This window comes from Culex pipiens, chromosome 2 (genome assembly GCF_016801865.2).
Source record: "Culex pipiens pallens isolate TS chromosome 2, TS_CPP_V2, whole genome shotgun sequence".
Lineage (NCBI taxonomy): Eukaryota > Metazoa > Arthropoda > Insecta > Diptera > Culicidae > Culex > Culex pipiens.
In genome coordinates this window covers 151211271-151230353 of record NC_068938.1, presented here as the reverse complement: position 1 = coordinate 151230353, position 19083 = coordinate 151211271, and the positions used below count along the sequence as shown (strand labels likewise).

Sequence of the window (19083 nt, the reverse complement as noted above, 5' to 3'; positions counted from 1 at the left end):
AATTTGCCCGGTCGTGCGAGATCATTGACGGGAGCCCGTCAACGGAAGTCTGGGTTGGTGTTTTGTTGAAATTTCTGCAAGATTTATTTGCAAAAATGTGTGTTTTACCAGCTCGTAAAGAATGGCCGGGTCAGCGATCGGCAAACCAAACACACATTGGAAAGGGTTGCATTTGAGTCATTTTGAATCAGAGTTAAGGAATTTTTCTTGAGTGCATTTATTCGGTGGGATTTTGGTGGTTGTCTGGGAAAGATTGTCTGGTCTGATGACTTGATTTAGATGGGATCAAATCGAAGTGAGTCATGTTCAAATATTTGCATCTGGAAGAGATCAACAATGAATTTAATTTATTATTATAGAATCGTTTTGCAAAATAAATCAGGCTTTCTCATCCTCTTCCTTAAATTCAAAGTACAGATAATTAATTTTGCATTTTGCATGAAGAGCAGGTTAAATTTTCAATGACTCCAATGATTAAATATTTTGTATTTTTGATTTTTCCTATACCTCTGCATTTATGGTTTGCTTGTTCATAAATAATCCAAACATCATGCCTAATTAAAAACTATTTTGCAATGAGTGTTACAGCATTGAAATTTTGTCTTTGTCACAATTTGGTATCTGTAGAAAGTTTTGAATTTTAAATGATTTTTTGAAAATCTGTAAAGTGTAAATTCAATTTCCAATCTGATTTTTCAATTTTATTAAAAAAGCAAAAAAAAAAATATTCAAAACAGCGTAACAGCATTTAATTTAATTGAGCACCCATACACAGTGAAAAACAGTGATACACAGTGAAAAATTGTTTAAATTTGAATTGTGTAATTTTGGAAGATTGAATATTACATGTTTTATGATATAATTTTACCTCAATTTAGACTAAAAAGTGACATTACACCAGAAAAGTGGTGAAACTACAGATTTTTAGAGGTAAAATTACACATATTTTCCCCTTCCTATATTAACGTAATTTTTTTTTGTGTAGTGTATAGGAACTGTGAAGCTTAATTTCAGCGTTTTTTTAAATTTCAAATCAAGTGATAAAATGACATGTTTAGTAGGAAGTGAGCAAACAAGTTTAAAATACAATATTTTGCAAAATAAGTTGTTTTCTAAGCAGAAATTCTTATCCTTAATCCTTAACCTGTTAAACTTATGAGATTTTGTGCTAGTATAAGTTTTTGACAATCAAGATTATTATTTTTTAGCAGAACTATTTGAATTTTTTTTTTGCATTATTTTCAAATAAAACCAAATTTAAGTAAAGTTAATATGAGAGAATAAGATTTTGGCATCTAGTTTCATCTAAAATTTTATAACACAAACAAGAAACAAGAAACAAGAAACAAGAAACAAGAAACAAGAAACAAGAAACAAGAAACAAGAAACAAGAAACAAGAAACAAGAAACAAGAAACAAGAAACAAGAAACAAGAAACAAGAAACAAGAAACAAGAAACAAGAAACAAGAAACAAGAAACAAGAAACAAGAAACAAGAAACAAGAAACAAGAAACAAGAAACAAGAAACAAGAAACAAGAAACAAGAAACAAGAAACAAGAAACAAGAAACAAGAAACAAGAAACAAGAAACAAGAAACAAGAAACAAGAAACAAGAAACAAGAAACAAGAAACAAGAAACAAGAAACAAGAAACAAGAAACAAGAAACAAGAAACAAGAAACAAGAAACAAGAAACAAGAAACAAGAAACAAGAAACAAGAAACAAGAAACAAGAAACAAGAAACAAGAAACAAGAAACAAGAAACAAGAAACAAGAAACAAGAAACAAGAAACAAGAAACAAGAAACAAGAAACAAGAAACAAGAAACAAGAAACAAGAAACAAGAAACAAGAAACAAGAAACAAGAAACAAGAAACAAGAAACAAGAAACAAGAAACAAGAAACAAGAAACAAGAAACAAGAAACAAGAAACAAGAAACAAGAAACAAGAAACAAGAAACAAGAAACAAGAAACAAGAAACAAGAAACAAGAAACAAGAAACAAGAAACAAGAAACAAGAAACAAGAAACAAGAAACAAGAAACAAGAAACAAGAAACAAGAAACAAGAAACAAGAAACAAGAAACAAGAAACAAGAAACAAGAAACAAGAAACAAGAAACAAGAAACAAGAAACAAGAAACAAGAAACAAGAAACAAGAAACAAGAAACAAGAAACAAGAAACAAGAAACAAGAAACAAGAAACAAGAAACAAGAAACAAGAAACAAGAAACAAGAAACAAGAAACAAGAAACAAGAAACAAGAAACAAGAAACAAGAAACAAGAAACAAGAAACAAGAAACAAGAAACAAGAAACAAGAAACAAGAAACAAGAAACAAGAAACAAGAAACAAGAAACAAGAAACAAGAAACAAGAAACAAGAAACAAGAAACAAGAAACAAGAAACAAGAAACAAGAAACAAGAAACAAGAAACAAGAAACAAGAAACAAGAAACAAGAAACAAGAAACAAGAAACAAGAAACAAGAAACAAGAAACAAGAAACAAGAAACAAGAAACAAGAAACAAGAGTTAAAAAATGGTTTCTACGTAGTATGTTAACAGCCACCAGCACTGTTAACCCATTAAGTACTTAATGTAATGCTTTGAAGTCACTTAGACCCCACACAAACCCACCCTACCCATCAAAATCCCTATTTCATTTCCGTCTGTCATCCCATGATCTCCTCGCTAGGTGGCCACCGGCCATCACCGCGGGTCTCAAACACAATCGCCCCCTGTCATTCTCATCGCTCTAAATCCCATCACCTGCAAGGTCCCTTCGCGAACCGCTTTGTTTACTTCGCCGACGACTGTCCACCCAAGAGACGTCATGTTTATTGCATTTGCAGCGATTATTTACCAACACAAACAACAACAAAAACAATCAGACAGCAGGGCGTGAGCGCGAATGAGATGTCAGAAAATGAGTTGTTTCATCGAGGTGGGCACGCTCAAAAATGTTTGTGGAGACTTTTTTGATTGCTGGCAGCACTGATTTTTTGACAGGTCTGATGTGTCAAGGTTGCCAACGTTGTTGAAAGTGTTTTCACACGCGACCTGTCAAAAAGTTTTTCTAACAGTGCTCCCAGTAACGAGATTCATCCCAGCGGCGAAGCCGCGTTGCCTTGACGGATGTCCCCTGGGCAGTATAATCCAACGCTGCCCACCCGAATACACATGCACTCGCAAGATATTGAGAAAGGTCAGGTCCAAACACGTTAAGGGTGACCACGTGCAGCAGGACTTGGAATTCGTCTGTCACGGTCGTTTTTTGTTCCGGACCTTCGTGGGGGGGTCGGAATCAAACTCACTGACAAAGACAAATGGCTAATAACTGCTAATGTGTCATCGCGGAATCGTACCTGTGGTGAACAACCGTAGAAAATTCCTACCGGAGGGACCGTATTCAGCTTAGTCACGGTCAGTGGACACGGAGAAAAGTGTTGCAGATGACGTGAACATTTATTCGTGGTATCGTGAATACTTCAGTCATTCTTTCATAGAATGGCATGGGTTTGGCAGTTTTCAATGGTGATTTTTACGGAACAAATTTTCTCAGTGCACCTACTACAAACTGAAAAAGACCGGTGGAAATTCCACGGAATCCCATCGAATGATACCCAAGTGAGGATAATTGATCAACTCACGCTCAACTCATCAACGAAGATGTGGTCAACCCGTCGAAAGGAGGTCTTGCTTTGATGCCCTAAATCTCGCGTTGATCATGAACTCTGACGTCACCCGGGGAAGGTGACTAAAGGTTAGACAATTTCCGCGCGCGATTATCTCGTCCAAACGGATCTGCAAGCCCTTCTTTGTGTTCGGTAGCCACATTTCAGCACGTGGAGTCAGTGACCTGGCTGGTGTTGAATGGGTATTCAAATTTTGCTGACGGCTGCCGGGCTAAATGGGAGCGGTGGTGGTCTACATTTGGCCATTCCCAGGTGTTGGTTGATGTGGTGGCTCGACTGCTGCTTTGTCTCGTGTTGCAGCCGACAAAGAAATTAGAGCTGTCAGGTTTGGCGTTACGTGGATGAAGCGTGTGTGTGATATAATTTGACACAGCTATTTTATTGTATGATGGAGACATGTTGGTCAAATTTAGTCAAAGTTTGCAGAAATAATATGCTGGAGTCGAATCTTAAATAAATCTCTTTCATTTGATTCTAATAATAATAAACTTTTCAATGAATTCTACAAGACCATTCCCTCCGTTCAAGATCTTCCCGAAGAGATAAGTCATCCTTTCTTTTGTCTTCAATTTTAACAACTTTCAGCTTCAAAACCAAAACGGACCTTGTCACATTCCTTCTGCCAGATTATTTATGGTTTGTTTGTATTAAATTTAAAGAAAACGAGGATCATATTTGGGATTGTCACCCAGCCAGTCGGAAGAGCGTGTAGAAACACACCGTAAAACCACCATCATAAGACCCCGACCATCATCTTCTGGTTTGTCCTGCTTTCACAGTGGAAGAATAGGGACACGTGTGCAACAAGTCGCGTTTCTTTCGAAACTTGGAAAGGGGAAAAGATAACCCAAAAAGACAGAGCCAACCAACAATGCGAACTAAATAAACACTCTTGGAAAAGGAAAAGGTGTTCGACTTAGGGGAGTTTTGGGTGGGAAGTGACTTGAGTTGACTTCTTGGGACGGAGAATGGTTTGGAACCCTAACTTGCCCTAGCCGACACCAGCAGGAGTGACTACACAGGAAAAGCATTAGATTTACGCGTTTCTCTTCCGATGTGTAACCCAGAAGGAAATTCTCTGTGTGTTCTACGACGGGTTGCAACAGCTACTGGATTTGAAGTTGAAATGCAGTGTTGGCAAGTTTGTTGGGAAATCATTTTAAAAAATAAATCTGCAATCCCAATCCTAATTGGGATTGGGATTGGGATTGGGATTGGGATTGGGATTGGGATTGGGATTGGGATTGGGATTGGGATTGGGATTGGGATTGGGATTGGGATTGGGATTGGGATTGGGATTGGGATTGGGATTGGGATTGGGATTGGGATTGGGATTGGGATTGGGATTGGGATTGGGATTGGGATTGGGATTGGGATTGGGATTGGGATTGGGATTGGGATTGGGATTGGGATTGGGATTGGGATTGGGATTGGGATTGGGATTGGGATTGGGATTGGGATTGGGATTGGGATTGGGATTGGGATTGGGATTGGGATTGGGATTGGGATTGGGATTGGGATTGGGATTGGGATTGGGATTGGGATTGGGATTGGGATTGGGATTGGGATTGGGATTGGGATTGGGATTGGGATTGGGATTGGGATTGGGATTGGGATTGGGATTGGGATTGGGATTGGGATTGGGATTGGGATTGGGATTGGGATTGGGATTGGGATTGGGATTGGGATTGGGATTGGGATTGGGATTGGGATTGGGATTGGGATTGGGATTGGGATTGGGATTGGGATTGGGATTGGGATTGGGATTGGGATTGGGATTGGGATTGGGATTGGGATTGGGATTGGGATTGGGATTGGGATTGGGATTGGGATTGGGATTGGTATTGGGATTGGGATTGGGATTGGGATTGGGATTGGGATTGGGATTGGGATTGGGATTGGGATTGGGATTGGGATTGGGATTGGGATTGGGATTGGGATTGGGATTGGGATTGGGATTGGTATTGGGATTGGGATTGGGATTGGGATTGGGATTGGGATTGGGATTGGGATTGGGATTGGGATTGGGATTGGGATTGGGATTGGGATTGGGATTGGGATTGGGATTGGGATTGGGATTGGGATTGGGATTGGGATTGGGATTGGGATTGGGATTGGGATTGGGATTGGGATTGGGATTGGGATTGGGATTGGGATTGGGATTGGGATTGGGATTGGGATTGGGATTGGGATTGGGATTGGGATTGGGATTGGGATTGGGATTGGGATTGGGATTGGGATTGGGATTGGGATTGGGATTGGGATTGGGATTGGGATTTTAATCAAAAAAATAATCGAAGCCGAAAAGTTAAAAGTTAATCGAAAAAAACATTTTTTCAAAACTAGCAACACTGCCAACAATACGACGATGAACTCTCCATAAGGTGGCTGCATGTTGCGCTGTAACCTGAGGAGATATTTTCATTTTAAAAGTAATCTTGTTTTTCAAACTCTGGAAGCGCTCCAAGCTGGTGGCTTCCGTTTTTATGCAAACCTCCTTCTCCTTATTCCCAACCACCTTGGTTTGGACTGGCCTTCAAACAGTGAGAGTGTGTGTGTGTGATTTATGAAGTTATTTCATGCCGTCTTGGCCCGGTGAGTTATGGAGCCGAGATTGGAGTTTTCGAAACTGTTAAAATTGCTCAACTATGCCAGTATTACGAGTAATTAAATCCGGCCAAGATTCGGCATTCCAACGATCGGTCGAATTTCGTCTGGAAATCAAAACAGTCGAACATATGTTTGCGTATGGGGCAGGAAAAGCAAGTGTCAAATTACGACGACTGTTGTTTGAGGTCTCTGGCTCACAACATAACAGAGTGCGTTGAGAACAAGTCGTAGAGTTCATTCGTTCGAGCATCGTCATAGCAACGGGAAGGGTTCAAAAGACGACTGCCGGGCAAGAAATGAGCAAGAAATGACGAATGTTTATGCGTTTGAAATTAGTACTTTACTAAGCGATTCGGTACGCTTAGTTGCGTTCTGTAAGGTTTCGTTGACCTAGCCGCAGAACTACAACAGTGAAGTTTGGAGATGACGGTGCAGGAACGTTTGACGACTCTTTAAAATGACATTGGGTAGAAGGGCTTTGGGTTTCGGATAATCAAGTGGGTCCCATCAGTAGAGAGATGAAGGCCAATTTGTGCGTGACTGTTGGGACTGTATTCACAGAATCAACAATATTTTAGTTGGCTACAGAATTTGTGGATCATAAATATACGCCTTATCTCGGAAACTTTTGGTTTTATTTTCAATGTAAAAAAAATATAATTTTTCTTTTCATATTAGACTGTTGCAATTATTTTTTGAAGTTTATGTCCCTCCACTCTGACCAAATTCTAGGGATGAGCAAAAAAATAAAAAAAAAATGAAATTATATTTACAAGCCATGGTTTTTGACATTTCAGTCAAAAAATGTGTTTATGCATTATACACGTGTCCAGTTGTTTTGCAATCATTTGTTTCCAAAATACCTAAGAGCAATTCCAGCCCAAAACAGGAATTTTTCAGGTACTTTTTTCTCGACCCTCTCCGATTTCAATGAAACTTTGTAGACATGTTATCCTACGCTTATATAAGCCATTTTTGTGTATATGGAGCCAGTTCCACTCGATAATGACATTTGAGAAGGGCGTAAGTGTTTTAAATATTTTTGCAATTCGGAATTTAAATATTTCTGTATCTCGAAGCCGTTGCATCGTATCAAAAAGTGGTCAAAGACAAACTTGTAGGAAATTTTACGGGCTTTTCGATAAAAATACACTGAAAGAAAAAAACATCCAACTTTTATGAGATTTTTTGATTTTTAAGTTTAAAAGTCAAATTTGAGGGGGAGCCCACGATTTTTTTTCGTTCAAAATTTTTGTGAAGATAGCCTAAGATGTTACAAAAAGACTCACGAAAAATGCAGGATGGAGCAACTCACCTAAAAAAATACAAAAATCATTTACTGAAACTGTTTTTTTGAAAAGTGCTCTAAACGTCAAAATTTTCAAAAACCGAATACGGGAATCGATTCTCCAGACAATTTTACATAAAAGTCTCCATATTGACCATTGTCCTAAGTCCAATCCTTGTAAAGTTACAGCGATTTAAAAAATAAAAATGTTGAAAAAATAGGTTTTTTGATGGTTTTTGGCAATTTCTATATGACAGACTTAATTTTTCAGTCTCGTAAATATTTTTACCGGAAAGCTCGTCAAATTTCCCATAAGTTTGTCTTTGACAACATTTCAATTGGATGATGTATGCGAAGGATAACATGTCTACAAAGTTTCATTGAAATCGGAGAGGGTCGGGTACAACCGATTCCCTATTTGGCATGGAATTGCTCCTAAGTATTGATGAAAATTTATTTGATACAAATTCAAAATATTTTCAACCTAGCCAAAACATGCTGGAAAGTGCGCTTTAGATTGTTTTCAGTTGATTTGACTTCTATTTTTATTGAAATTTTGAAGTTTTTTAAAAATATATGTTTTTGCCCCTTGATTTTTCGGACCAATTTTGATGCGGCAATAATTTTTTAAATTAGGTTTAATATTTGAAAAATTCCAAAATTTGTATTTAAAAAATATAAGAGTGAGCAGAAAATTCCCTGAAAATCTTACTCTTTGACACTGAACATCGATCCAACAGTTTTCGAGATCAGTTAAAAAATGAGGGCTTATTAGATAACAGGTAATTAGATTATTAGATAAGGTGTAATTTTGGAAGGTTGAATATTACCACTTTTATAGTGTAATTTTGCCACAATTTAGACTGAAAAAGTGATATTACACCAGAAAAGTGTTAAAGTTTCACATTTTTAGAGGCAAAATTACACATTTTTTCTGATATAAAAGAAGTACCACTTTCCAGATGTAATATTACCATGATTTTTTTACTGTGTATCTCAGCAATCAACCGTTTAATCAACGAAGTTTTTAAAAAAAATGAAAAAAAATTCAGGGATATTTTTCTTTTATCATGCAAAAAATATAAAAAGATCTAAGAATTTTCCATAAAAAAAATCATGTGGCTTAAGAACAGTGCACTTTATCGGAATAAGTCAAAAGTTATATTCAATTGCTATTTTGTTTTGTAAATTTGTAAAGATAAAATTGGAATTTGCAACAAATCAATCAGAAAATTCTATTTTAAGATACAGATTTGGAAATATTTACATGCTCATTTTGTGGACCTAACCAGCTTATCAATTTGTATGGTGACTTGTCACGCTAAAATCAGCCAAAATTTACCCCCCCCCCCTTCTCTCCATTATCACGTTGTTGAAAAAAATACGTGAAAGGAGGTGTCTGAAAATGCATAAAAAAGTTGTAAAATAAAAAAACTGGGAATGAACGACTATCAAAAGCTATCAATTGCTCGAAATATTTGATCATTTATATTAAAAAATATCCCGTTGTTAGCCAAATATAAAGTTCAAAAAATAAATTTCAATTTCTCCTTATCTCAACCAGTGAACCAACTCTTAAATCAATATTTATGAATAAACATGTGAAAATGAAAATGTTTTGAAAAAAGAGCAAACTGTTTACCTTGAATTTAATCCTAAAATTTTAGCGAGTATTTGAAATTTTTTAATAGATGTTTTGTTCATTTTAATCAATCAACAAAAGCACTGTAAATTTATGATCTGAAAGATATATTTTTATGGGGCAAGTGTGCGCACTTAAATTTTCCGTGCAATTTTATTTGGAGAAAAAAAAAACAAAAGTTGTTCAAATCGTTTGATTCATAACAAAAATATGTGGAAACGTTGAAAAAATTACATCCATGTAAAAAACAGCGAAGTTTATAAATAATAACCTTAAATACGCCTGTTTTATAAATTAAAATTATTGAAACTTTAAACTACTTGTCAAAAATACTCTTATAATAATTTATTTATTATTTTTAGGAAAAGCGTATTTATTCTGACTAACGTTGTTTATTTTGTTCTCTTTTCAGGTACGTTTCAACCATTTTCAAAAGGCAAACCATTCTACCGCAGATCTAACGTAAAATAGGTCCAGAATACGAATGACGTTCAACGGTAGCTCAAGTATTTGAGTTATGGTTGATCCACAATACCACAAAGTAACAGCAGATCGCTCAAAAAGGTTTTCGTTTAAGAACTGTACGAGACTTGAAAAAATCATACAAGACAAACTGAAGGCGAAACAAACACTGAAGAGGGAGAATGTATTCCTTAGCCATATGATAAATGCGTGAACAAGAAGTAAAAGTACGAAGAACCAAGAATGAACATTGTTTCCCGTCTCGTTTACTGGGTGTTGCAAGTCAAGGGTCCGGATGTTACGCTCTAGGGAGCATGCAAGTAAATGGGACATTTGAAAAAATTCTAATAAGATTATTAAATTACAAAATTTCAGAAATACTTTTCATGGAATTTTGAATTTCATTAATAGTCAAAGAGTCAAATAATTTTAATCAAGTTTCCTGAATCTTTCAACCGACAGTGTAATATTTCTTTTTTCCAATTTTCCGTCCCTTTGCATCAATCCAAGGCACGTGGTATAGAACCAAGGTTCTGAAGAAGAAAAAATAAGCACACATTTAACACTCAAACGCTCGGGTAGTCATTTGACCCCTATTTTTTTTCTTAAAAATCTCATAACTTTTGATAGAATTGACCAATTTGGATGCTTCCGGGTGCAAAAGATCCAGATTTGTCTATATTTTCAACTGTCAGACGGAGGACAAATGTGGTTCATTTTTATCGGAGATATTCCGGATTCTGTTGGGGTACCTCGGCCCTTCTAAATGGATATTTGGCCAATATAATAAAAACTTTTCAACAGCATAAAATCGGAAATGATGCAAAACTTCAAGGAATCATCCTAAAACATCATCCTGCATAGATACATGACATGCTGAAGACCTTCGGGCACCGGAACAGGTTCTATCCGGAAACGGTTCACTGAGCTGATGTCAATTGTTGCCCAACTGGAACCGGCTCCGCTGCCCCGTAGGACTTAACAATGTCAATTATTTTTGCAGGATGATGTATTAGGATGATGCCTTGTAGTTTTGCATCATTTCCGAATTTTTTCTGTTGAAAAGTTTTTATTATATTGGTAAAATACCCATATAGGAGGGCCGAGGTACCCCAACAGAATCCGGAATATCTCCGGTAAAAATGGACCACATTTCTCCCCCATCTGGCAGTTCAAAATATAGACAAATCTGGATCTTTTGCAACCGAAAGCATCCAAATTGGTCAATTCTATCGAAAGTTATGGGATTTCTAAGAAAAAAATAGGGGTCAAATGACTACCCGAGCGTTTGAGTGTTAATGTGGTGGCGGTGCTGAAGTCACCCCCATGGAGGACAAAGTCACATTGTTTATTTATGTACGTTCACCCAAAATGCAATCAGACGCATTGTACAAATTGCCGCTGTTGGTTTTGGTGGTAACAAGCTGCAAAAATGGGAAAGAATTCCAAACAAACGTCGTGATTGTTTTATGACATCCTAATTTTCGGTGTTTTCTTTATGCTCGGTAGTTTTTTATGTCTAAACTTTAGCGATCTCTTCGTCATTGTTTTATGAGGGTTCCAGACAGAAAAAGGGAATTGTGACAAAAAGAACAAATTATGAGTTTGTGTTGGTGTCAACAAAAAAAAAGATTTCAGTCGACCGTGACAGGACTCGAACCTGCAATCTTCGGATCCGAAGTCCGACGCCTTCTCCATTAGGCCACACGGCCACTTGTGGAGGAGTGGGGAAATTAACGCCCGAGGTCACCTGCTGGATAATTCCAGGTTGGTGAGCGAAATTTGATAGGCATTACGTTTACTGATAAGTAGTAAGCATTTAGTATTGGTATGAGAAATTTGCCACGTTTCTTGTTTGGTTTATTATGTCGCTTTTTAAGGTTTTTTTCAAATGTATTTGCTTTGAATTTGACAGCCATATTTTCTTCAGTGTACATTACACAAAACTATTAAATCTTAAACTTTATTGAAATTGATCATGATTGTTTTGTTTGAATTTTAGTTTTATTTTATTTTTTGTTTTAAAGAATTCTGAGATCTCTCGTTAAAATTCGTCCAAAAAAATATTCTTATTAAATTAATACTCACTTAAAACATAGAGAAAAGAAGCTTAAAAAGTACAGAATTGCTTTTTCTGAGATTATTGCGTAAAATGATAACTCAACGTGAACCATCACTAGAGCAAGTGGGATAAACTGTTTGTTTATATCTGAAGTTTCGCCCTTTTGAAATGTTACTACGGAAATTATGAGCATTTTGCATAACTTTAATGCCTTCTGTAATAACAATTTCGAACTCACTTCGAATTATTCAAAGTAGCGAACGCAACTAAAAAACTCACTCATGAGAAGTTAAGTAGAACAACACGTCAATCACGTCACCAAGAAATTCCCACAGCATGACATCGTATCATATTTTGACAAAGCGACCAAAAACGAGGGGATGGCAAACCAAAAATTTCACACACTCGTCTTATATACAGTGACATCCATATTCATCCTAATTGAAGATTATGACCACGTCCTACTGACAAGCTAGAGGCATGGGATGGAAAACGAGGCATAAAAGTGGTTTCAAAAAATGGGCCATCGTTCGGTGCAAAAAATTAAATAAGCAAACACAGCAGCAGTCGTGGCCGAGTGGTTAAGGCGTCTGACTCGAAATCAGATTCCCTCTGGGAGCGTAGGTTCGAATCCTACCGGCTGCGAAGGAATTTTCGTTTTTGTTTGTGAGTAATGAGTTGTGATATTCTATGCAATTTCAAAATATATTACAAAAGAAATTTAGAGAATTCGTGTCTCTTATCTAAACGTAAGAATGATAATTTGAACAAATAGGGATATTCTCGTATTTTTGGCAGGTTAAGCACTCGCTCCTAACTCCATCCAATTTGCTATATTTTCACTATTTTAACAACTAATTTTGCAAAACTTTTCACAAAAACTTGCTTGCTCACTTCTTCACTTCTTCACCGAGTTGGATAAATACGAAGAGTGCTGAAAAAATCAAGTTTTGCAACGAGTTCCATACAACATTTTTTGCAATTCCAAAAAACACACACTGAGTGAAATTTTATGTAAAATTTTCATGTATTTTGTCAATAAATCGTTTAAATCAAAAAAAAAATGTTGAAAAGTGTTACTTTTCGAAACAAGTGCTGAAAAGTTCAACTTTTCAGCACCCATTTGAGTGCTGAAAAGTAGAACTTTTCAGCATTTATTTGGAAAAGTGTTGCTATTCGATTCTGTTATTTTTGGTACAGAAAAGTAGGCTATTTCGTCGTTCAAGAATGACAGGAAAAGTAAGTAGTTTCACGACGGAATTGCAAAAATGTATTTTACGAAAAATCGTGATATTTTGGAGCTCTTGTGTATTCAGAAGGGTTGTTGCAAATGGGAAGTGTCAACATTTGGTTTAGTTGAAAATTAGGGAAGTCCACGATCAAGAGGATTAAAAAAATCTTACTTTTCAGGAATATTTTTCTGGTTTTTATGTCTTCAGATAAATTTGTCGAGTTTGCCAATCCAAGCAAATTAACAAAATTTTAGCTCATTATCTACGCATTCTACGACCAAATTTAAAGGAAGCATTTGAGCAAACCTTTAACAGCACTTTTTAATTACTCATGGTTCTGAGAAAAAGTGATATTTGGGGTGAGTTAATTTGGACTTAAGGGTGAAAAGTTACAGCCATTTGAAGGTAAAAGAGAGGCAAATTTAATACTCAAATATCTCGAAAAGGCGCAGTTCAAATTTTATGGGCCAGGTTGCTTTAGAAAGAGGTGATCTAGCAGTAAAACAGCTTAAAAAAGTATTTTTCTTAGAACACAACATTTCTTCGTTTGAAAGTTTAATAATTTTTGAGTGAGAGTGTGTGGGATCACCATAATGCAATTCCAAAATTGTTGTGAATTGTCCAACTACATGTTTTTCTATGCAATTTTGCTCGTTAGTTCTGAATCTGCCCTCGAGTTGAGTTAAACTGTTAAAATATCGATTTTTTGTCATATTTTGCCTTCCTCACTGAGGTAAGGCTATAATCCTGCTCTGAAAATGAACTTTTGATTAAAAGCTCCTAGACCCACCTTCATGTATACATATCGACTCAGAATCGAAAACTGAACAAATGTCTGTGTGTGTGTATGTGTGTGTGTATGTGTGTGTGTATGTGTGTGTGTATGTGTGTGTGTATGTATGTATGTGACCAAAATTCTCACTGAGTTTTCTCAGCACTGGCTGAACCGATTTTGACCAAACCAGTTGCATTCGACTTGGTTTAGGGTCCCATACATCGCTATTGAATTGTTTGAAGTTTCGATAAGTAGTTCAAAAGTTATGTATAAAAATGTGTTTTCATAAATATCCGGATCTCAATTATATGCATGTAAACGATGTCCGGATCCATCATCCGACCCATCGTTGGTTAGGTAATTGAAAAACCTATCCAACGAGTCCAAAACATTGAAGATCTGGCAACCCTGTCTCGAGATATGTCCACTTAAGTGATATTTATGTACTATTTTGAAGCCGGATCTCACTTAAATGTGTGTAAACGATGTCCTGATCCATCATCCGACCCATCGTTGGTTAGGTAATTGAAAGGGCTTTCCAATGAGTCCAAATCATTGAAGATCTGGCAACCCTGTCTCGAGTTATTACCACATAAGTGATATTTATGTACTTTTTTGAAGCCGGATCTCACTTAAATGTATGTAAACGATGTCCTGATCCATCATCCGACCCATCGTTGGTTAGATAATTGAAAGGCCTTTCCAATGAGTACAAAACATTGAAGATCTGGCAACCCTGCCTCGAGTTATTACCACATAAGTGATATTTATGTACTTTTTTGAAGCCGGATCTCACTTAAATGTATGTAAACTATGTCCGGATCCATCATCCGACCCATCGTTGGTTAGGTAATTGAAAGGGCTTTCCAATGAGTCAAAAACATTGAAGATCTGGCAACCCTGTCTCGTGTTATTACCACTTCAGTGAAATTTATGTACTTTTTGAAGCCGGATCTCACTTAAATGTATGTAAACTATGTCCGGATCCATCATCCGACCCATCGTTGGTTAGGCAATTGAAAGGCCTTTTCAATGAGTCCAAAACATTGCAGATCTGGCAACCCTGTCTCGAGTTATTACCACATAAGTGATATTTATGTACTTTTTTGAAGCCGGATCCCACTTAAATGTATGTAAACGATGTCCGGATCCATCATCCGACCCATCGTAGGTTAGGCAATTGAAAGGGCTTTCCAATGAGTCCAAAACATTGAAGATCTGGCAACCCTGTCTCGAGTTATTACCACCTAAGTGATATTTATGTACTTTTTTGAAGCCGGATCTCACTTAAATGTATGTAAACGATGTCCGGATCCATCATCCGACCCATCGTTGGTTAGATAATTGAAAGGGCTTTCCAATGAGTCAAAAACATTGAAGATCTGGTAACCCTGTCTCGTGTTATTACCACTTCAGTGAAATTTATGTACTTTTTGAAGCCGGATCTCACTTAAATGTATGTAAACTATGTCCGGATCCATCATCCGACCCATCGTTGGTTAGGCAATTGAAAGGGCTTTCCAAAGAGTCCAAAACATTGAAAATCTGGCAACCCTGTCTCGAGTTATTACCACATAAGTAATATTTATGTACTTTTTTGAAGCCGGATCTCACTTAAATGTATGTAAACGATGTCCGGATCCATCATCCGACCCATCGTTGGTTAGGCAATTGAAAGGGCTTTCCAAAGAGTCCAAATCATTGAAGATCTGGCAACCCTGTCTCGAGTTATTACCACATAAGTGATATTTATGTACTTTTTTGAATCCGGATCTCACTTAAATGTATGTAAACGATGTCCGGATCCATCATCCGACCCATCGTTGGTTAGGTTATTGAAAATGCTTTCCAATGAGTCAAAAACATTGAAGATCTGGCAACCCTGTCTCGAGTTATTACCACTTCAGTGAAATTTATGTACTTTTTTGAAGCCGGATCTCACTTAAATGTATGTAAACGATGTCCGGATCCATCATCCGACCCATCGTTGGTTAGATAATTGAAAGGGCTTTCCAATGAGTCCAAATCATTGAAGATCTGGCAACCCTGTCTCGAGTTATTACCACATAAGTGATATTTATGTACTTTTTTGAAGCCGGATCCCACTTAAATGTATGTAAACGATGTCCGGATCCATCATCCGACCCATCGTTGGTTAGGCAATTGAAAGGGCTTTCCAAAGAGTCCAAAACATTGAAAATCTGGCAACCCTGTCTCGAGTTATTACCACATAAGTAATATTTATGTACTTTTTTGAAGCCGGATCTCACTTAAATGTATGTAAACGATGTCCGGATCCATCATCCGACCCATCGTTGGTTAGGCAATTGAAAGGGCTTTCCAAAGAGTCCAAATCATTGAAGATCTGGCAACCCTGTCTCGAGTTATTACCACATAAGTGATATTTATGTACTTTTTTGAATCCGGATCTCACTTAAATGTATGTAAACGATGTCCGGATCCATCATCCGACCCATCGTTGGTTAGGTTATTGAAAATGCTTTCCAATGAGTCAAAAACATTGAAGATCTGGCAACCCTGTCTCGAGTTATTACCACTTCAGTGAAATTTATGTACTTTTTTGAAGCCGGATCTCACTTAAATGTATGTAAACGATGTCCGGATCCATCATCCGACCCATCGTTGGTTAGATAATTGAAAGGGCTTTCCAATGAGTCCAAATCATTGAAGATCTGGCAACCCTGTCTCGAGTTATTACCACATAAGTGATATCTATGTACTTTTTTGAATCCGGATCTCACTTAAATGTATGTAAACGATGTCCGGATCCATCATCCGACCCATCGTTTGTTAGGTTATTGAAAAGGCTTTCCAATGAGTCAAAAACATTGAAGATCTGGCAACCCTGTCTCGAGTTATTACCACTTCAGTGAAATTTATGTACTTTTTTGAAGCCGGATCTCACTTAAATGTATGTAAACTATGTCCGGATCCATCATCCGACCCATCGTTGGTTAGGCAATTGAAAGGGCTTTCCAAAGAGTCCAAATCATTGAAAATCTGGCAACCCTGTCTCGAGTTATTACCACATAAGTAATATTTATGTACTTTTTTGAAGCCGGATCTCACTTAAATGTATGTAAACGATGTCCGGATCCATCATCCGACCCATCGTTGGTTAGGCAATTGAAAGGGCTTTTCAAAGAGTCCAAAACATTGAAAATCTGGCAACCCTGTCTCGAGTTATTACCACATAAGTAATATTTATGTACTTTTTTGAAGCCGGATCTCACTTAAATGTATGTAAACGATGTCCGGATCCATCATCCGACCCATCGTTGGTTAGGCAATTGAAAGGGCTTTCCAAAGAGTCCAAATCATTGAAGATCTGGCAACCCTGTCTCGAGTTATTACCACATAAGTGATATTTATGTACTTTTTTGAATCCGGATCTCACTTAAATGTATGTAAACGATGTCCGGATCCATCATCCGACCCATCGTTGGTTAGGTTATTGAAAAGGCTTTCCAATGAGTCAAAAACATTGAAGATCTGGCAACCCTGTCTCGAGTTATTACCACTTCAGTGAAATTTATGTACTTTTTTGAAGCCGGATCTCACTTAAATGTATGTAAACGATGTCCGGATCCATCATCCGACCCATCGTTGGTTAGATAATTGAAAGGGCTTTCCAATGAGTCCAAATCATTGAAGATCTGGCAACCCTGTCTCGAGTTATTACCACTTCAGTGAAATTTATGTACTTTTTTGAAGCCGGATCTCACTTAAATGTATGTAAACGATGTCCGGATCCATCATCCGACCTATCGTTGGTTAGATAATTGAAAGGGCTTTCCAATGAGTCCAAATCATTGAAGATCTGGCAACCCTGTCTCGAGTTATTACCACATAAGTGATATCTATGTACTTTTTTGAATCCGGATCTCACTTAAATGTATGTAAACGATGTCCGGATCCATCATCCGACCCATCGTTGGTTAGGTTATTGAAAAGGCTTTCCAATGAGTCAAAAACATTGAAGATCTGGCAACCCTGTCTCGAGTTATTACCACTTCAGTGAAATTTATGTACTTTTTTGAAGCCGGATCTCACTTAAATGTATGTAAACGATGTCCGGATCCATCATCCGACCCATCGTTGGTTAGGTTATTGAAAATGCTTTCCAATGAGTCAAAAACATTGAAGATCTGGCAACCCTGTCTCGAGTTATTACCACTTCAGTGAAATTTATGTACTTTTTTGAAGCCGGATCTCACTTAAATGTATGTAAACGATGTCCGGATCCATCATCCGACCCATCGTTGGTTAGATAATTGAAAGGGCTTTCCAATGAGTCCAAATCATTGAAGATCTGGCAACCCTGTCTCGAGTTATTACCACATAAGTGATATCTATGTACTTTTTTGAATCCGGATCTCACTTAAATGTATGTAAACGATGTCCGGATCCATCATCCGACCCATCGTTTGTTAGGTTATTGAAAAGGCTTTCCAATGAGTCAAAAACATTGAAGATCTGGCAACCCTGTCTCGAGTTATTACCACTTCAGTGAAATTTATGTACTTTTTTGAAGCCGGATCTCACTTAAATGTATGTAAACGATGTCCGGATCCATCATCCGACCCATCGTTGGTTAGATAATTGAAAGGGCTTTCCAATGAGTCCAAATCATTGAAGATCTGGCAACCCTGTCTCGAGTTATTACCACATAAGTGATATTTATGTACTTTTTTGAAGCCGGATCCCACTTAAATGTATGTAAACGATGTCCGGATCCATCATCCGACCCATCGTTGGTTAGGCAATTGAAAGGGCTTTCCAAAGAGTCCAAAACATTGAAAATCTGGCAACCCTGTCTCGAGTTATTACCACATAAGTAATATTTATGTACTTTTTTGAAGCCGGATCTCACTTAAATGTATGTAAACGATGTCCGGATCCATCATCCGACCCATCGTTGGTTAGGCAATTGAAAGGGCTTTCCAAAGAGTCCAAATCATTGAAGATCTGGCAACCCTGTCTCGAGTTATTACCACATAAGTGATATTTATGTACTTTTTTGAATCCGGATCTCACTTAAATGTATGTAAACGATGTCCGGATCCATCATCCGACCCATCGTTGGTTAGGTTATTGAAAATGCTTTCCAATGAGTCAAAAACATTGAAGATCTGGCAACCCTGTCTCGAGTTATTACCACTTCAGTGAAATTTATGTACTTTTTTGAAGCCGGATCTCACTTAAATGTATGTAAACGATGTCCGGATCCATCATCCGACCCATCGTTGGTTAGATAATTGAAAGGGCTTTCCAATGAGTCCAAATCATTGAA

General features: G+C 37.2%; 1 protein-coding gene and 2 non-coding genes across 3 annotated transcripts in view; 2 read left to right on the top strand and 1 right to left on the bottom strand.

Annotated features, from left to right (window-relative positions):
* The window catches only part of LOC120427538 (matrix metalloproteinase-2), a 574651-nt gene that overhangs the window by 35379 nt on the left and 520189 nt on the right, over positions 1-19083 (top strand). The gene's annotated exons all lie outside the window — the stretch shown is intronic.
* Positions 11340-11412, bottom strand: Trnar-ucg (transfer RNA arginine (anticodon UCG)). Its single transcript has one exon. It is a non-coding gene; the product is annotated as a tRNA-Arg (tRNA).
* Trnas-cga (transfer RNA serine (anticodon CGA)) lies at positions 12326-12407 on the top strand. The gene has a single exon. It is a non-coding gene; the product is annotated as a tRNA-Ser (tRNA).